Consider the following 4,879-nt stretch of genomic DNA (forward strand, 5'->3'; position numbering starts at 1 on the left):
ATTCTCAGCCAAACTCATAATCCACTCTGCCACCAATTTAAAAATCATGAAAGAAGTTATACTTGCTGCCCTAATCGATCCCAGCAGAAGCTCCAGGACCAGGTTTCTGAAACATTCTTCATCCTTGAAACTAAACTAATCTCAAAGTTTGCCTCTTAGCTAATCAAATAGGCCTATAAACTAAACAATAGCACTCATGAAGACTGTACTCAGAACAACTGACCATAGGAACCAAGAAGGCATTTTTTTAACTAAAAAACAAAGTTCAGAAGACATCAAGGGACAGGGAAGAAGTTCAAATGACGTGGAAGAAGGAATGTGAAGGTATTGCCACTAACACCACAAAGCAAAATGTGTTTAAATTGTTGAATGAAAATGTGTTCAAATAACAATAAAATATTAAAAATAAAAAGTGTATGTAGTTTAAAATTTCAGTTTAGTGGAGAGGAAGATCTATTTGCATAATGGGACCATACAGAACTCATAATATTAAAAACCTTTGCTTTCTGACAAGTTAAATACCAGCTGTGGTAAAGCACAATAAGCAAGGAAAATGTCTTGTGGTGCTGGCTTTTGGGGGTATGTGCATCTTAATCAAGACTCTTGGATGGAACATTGTCACTGACTTTCATGGCCAGACAAAACATCTCACAATTGACCATTAATTCTGTGCAATATTGGCTCCACTGTGGGAAATGATTCCTACGCCAGGGAGCACTTCATTGGGAATATGTTTGTGTCCATCTCATCCATGGTGACTCATGCAATCCCATGGAAATGCCTGACACTGTCCACATGATCTCCAGGACTAAAATCTTTACTGAGCCTTATCAGTAGGCCAGTGGCTGCTGCATTTCAACCACTGGTCTTTCAGTTAGCATCTGCGACCACACAAAGAGGCTGTAATTTCAAACACAAAACTGTCAGAGCACCATGACGGGTCACCTTCCGGAGGCCAAGTCTGCATGAAGATAGAAACAAGAATGGGAGAAAATAAGTGAGCCCTATGATTAGAAGCTGTTCAGGACTCCTCCTCTTTCTCAATCTTTCCATTTAACAAAGGATCTCCAGTAGTACTGTGTAATAATCATTGGTGATTCAAATCCACCAGTCACTCTATGGAAGAAAGATGAGGCTATCTGCTCTTGGAGAGATTAACAGTATCAGAAACTAGGTAGCATCACTACCAGTTGGAATCCACTTGATGGCAGTAATATATTCTTTAACGAAAATATTTGATTGGTAGCAGGAGGGAGTTATGCATTAATAAATTAATAGACTGATGAAAGAATAGAATCACAATAATATAGAAATTATTTTATGAAATGGTCAGTAATATAATGATCCTGGCGAGTCAACTTTGACTGCCTGTTGGGTATTTTATTAGCATTTGTTTTTGCATTTATGTTTTCAATGAGATGTTCTAATAGAAATGCCCATGTGCAAATTTATGCATAGTTCCCTGAGGCCACTATATGCTGGGGATTCCCCAGGAAGATGCAATGTTTGGGCAACTCTCAATGGTTTGCTTGAAAATAATATATATATATATATATATTTATTTATTTATCTATCTATCTATCTATCTATCTACATGTTGGAATGAAATGTTTCCACTATTGATTACTTGGGTAAAGCACCTTCTCTCTCTTTCTTTCATTTTGTATCTCTTGTTCATGAAAAAAACCTTAGGATCACACAAGATGGGAGCCAGAAATTTTACACATTCTTACAAAGTGTGATTGATGTCCTGAGGCCTCTAGGCAGTACCTGCAATCTAACTAACAGTGAGGTTTACCAAGCCAACAACCTCGTGCTCTCATTCCAGTGTTTTTAAAGTTCTGCTTAGTTTAACCACCAGTTCCATCACTCAAATATACATTTATTACATTTTAGGTGATATTACAGGGTCACTATGAGTCGGAATCAAATTGGTAACAGTGAGTTTTATTGAACCTCAAAAACGAAAAGAAAAATCCTCACTGCCACGGAGTCACTTCTGACTCGTATTCGCCCTAACAGACAGGGTGGGGCCGTGCTCTTGGATTTCTGAAAGTGTAAGTCCTGACAGGAGTAGAACCATCATCTTTCTTCATGAGCACCTGGTGACCTTGAACTGCAGACTTTGGTGTTAGCAGACCAACTTTTATCCAATAGGAAGAAAAAAGATGATATTCATGCTCTATTGAAACTCAATATCTTATTCTTAGAATTTAGTGTAGAGTATTCACATTTTCAAAAATGTGAACACTCTAAAAGATGGAACAGAATCAAATGAACAGCATGGCTGTCAAAAGGTGAGGCTACATTATTATTTTTTTCATATTAGCTAGTGAAAACAAAATGTTTAATATTGTGTACTAAGCATCAACTCAAAGTAACCCTCTCAGACAGGTTAAACTGCTCAGAAAATTTCCAAAACTGTAATTCTTTTTTTTTTTTGAGGTTCGCTGAGTAGTTTATTGAGCAAATGACACAGCAAAGACATTGGTCTCTAAGTGTGAAGAGAGCACACTGTCCACTTGGGTTTGGATCTGCTGCAAACCAGGGGTAAGACACTTGACTGTGTAGGTGGCCTCTCTATCCTTAGGTACCGCATCGCTGAAGATTCAACCAACTGCAGGTTGGGAAATATTGGAGGGGACCAACAAAGAAACAAACCCCAAACAGTAATTAAGAGGCCACAGGAAACGCTGAACTGCTAAGTGGGAGTAGGGAAGTGCTCTACACGGTCGCTTCATTTATACTGGGTCAGGTGGACAAGTAACCCAGGCAGGATGGAAAGTATACAGGATGTTGGATGTGGGTTATATGCCAATATGAACGCATGATATGTAAGGGACTTGAACGTCTGAAAGAATTGGGCTATCTATGGGGAGGGGTTTTGTGTCCTGGAATGGATTCCCCTGGGACTAGAAGGACCACCGCTTGGCTTAGCCCCAGGTGACACAGAGGGGCTGGTTCTTGGTGGAATTCCTCTTCCTGTTTTGCTTTGAGGGTCCAGGTCTGGCTCAGTGGGTGAGGAGGGAGAGTGGCGGGCCCCCGGATGGGCATCCCCACCACATCCCCTGAGGCAGCATTTCCACGGGATGGCTTTGGCTGCCTGCTCTTCCTGTCCGCCGCCTGCCTGCAGTCGTCCAGCCGCTGCTCACACCCTGGGGATGGGCTAGTCGTCAGCCCACACGTGTTCTTCCCAAGCTCCATAAGGAAGGGCCCGTCCATTCCCCAGTAGGGGCCCCAGGAGTTTTCCAAGATCCAATAGGGGATTCCCTTTTCTTCTCCGCACCCAAGAGCCAGCGTGGTGTGGTTCACTTTATCCGGGCTTTGGTAGCGGGAAGTCCTTAACAAAAGCCACGGCCTGCTGGGGCTGGAACTTGCAGACACCATCCTGGCCCTGGTGGGGGTAGGCGTCTTCTGCCAGGATGCCCTTGTTGTAGAGGATATACTCGAAGGCTTGCCTGGGGAGACCCCCTTGGCAGCCGTGGTTGTCGAAGTCCTGGGCGCTGTCTACCAGCTGCTGCTCGGCCAGAGGGCAGCTTTCCACTGGCTATGGCGATCGCAGACTCCACCTTGATTTTTCACTGAAGAGGCTGGGTAGGGACCAGTACCAGAACAGTTCTGTAGACCTTTGGTTGTCGGAGAAAGACTGGACTTTCTACTCCTGGAAAGAGGGTCCCAGTCTTGAAAACCCAAAGGGTTAGTTAGTTCTGCAAAGCTGCAATTCTTTTCAGAAGCAGACTGCCATGTCTTCGTCTCCCAGAATGATTAACGTGTGCGAACCAAGGATCCCATGGAGCAGAAATTATCTGAAAATTTAGCAGTATGTAATATTGTTTTCTATCTGTTGTCTTTCAAGTTATTCTTCTATTCCATTTTGGGAAATACAACTCCTTTGTATTCTGTGCGGAAAACGGAGCAAAGGTTAGTCGGAAAGCAGGCTCAGTGGCAGGCTGTGGAAGTGCTAGGCTTGGATAATAGCCTCTATTGAAAAGTATTAGCAAAAGTATTATGGAGAGAGACAACTCCTTTATAACGTTCATAGAAGCATTCCTATTTTAAAGGAAATATTTGGAAGATTTTATTTGTTTTAATTGCCAACTTTCCTTGTTGAAGTCCCGGAAAGCAAGACATGTTTAAATACCGCTAATTAATTGTATATGCAGTTGATGCTATGAACTTTTAGTTCATAAAAACAATTAAAATCGCAGCGTTTGTTTTCATTCGCGTATAATTGTGTTTATTTCTTTCACAGATTAATAGATCTAAAAGGTAGAAAAAGGGAGTTAAGGAAAAGGTCATTTTTAAAATGTGTCATGTTGCTGATATGGGGTGCACACTGCATGCAATTCAACATCTTTTTGTGTTTTCTGTTCTGCTCAGACATTGGTGGCATGATAGTTACACAATGGGCTGCTAACCGCCACGACCAGCAGTTTGAAACCACCAGCCACTGCGCGACAGAAAACTGAGGTCTGCACTCCCGTGAAGAGTTCCTTGGTCCTGTAAGGTTACCCTGAGTCAGAATCGATGCTAAGGCAGTGAACTTGATTTTGGTTCAAGCACGAAACATCATGTGGTCTTCACAATAAACCTTTCCAATTGTTTCACATCTGGTGAGTGGAGATCATGGAAACCACTGCTAATATAGAAGGCACACAGTAATAATATTAGAGCAAGTTACACCCCTAAAAGTCATGAAGTAACTAAAGGGCAGGAAGTTAGGAAGTGTATGTGGAGTTTTTGCTTTTAGGTCACACGAAAGCAATTGAACCCATCTATAGGGAAATGCTATTTCTTTAGTCATCATCAATGCAGCCACGTTGGTGTACTATACATACAACGTGTGTGTACTTCACACACAAACGGGGGAATGCAGCAG

The 4,879-nt window shown here is 42.0% G+C and overlaps 1 pseudogene; it reads right to left on the reverse strand.

Annotated features, from left to right (window-relative positions):
- Positions 1–4,879, reverse strand: part of LOC115871753 — a 20,136-nt pseudogene that overhangs the window by 2,251 nt on the left and 13,006 nt on the right.

This window comes from Echinops telfairi, unplaced genomic scaffold, assembly GCF_000313985.2.
Source record: "Echinops telfairi isolate 266 unplaced genomic scaffold, ASM31398v2 ScPeMD7_7401;HRSCAF=8416, whole genome shotgun sequence".
Taxonomy (NCBI): domain Eukaryota; kingdom Metazoa; phylum Chordata; class Mammalia; order Afrosoricida; family Tenrecidae; genus Echinops; species Echinops telfairi.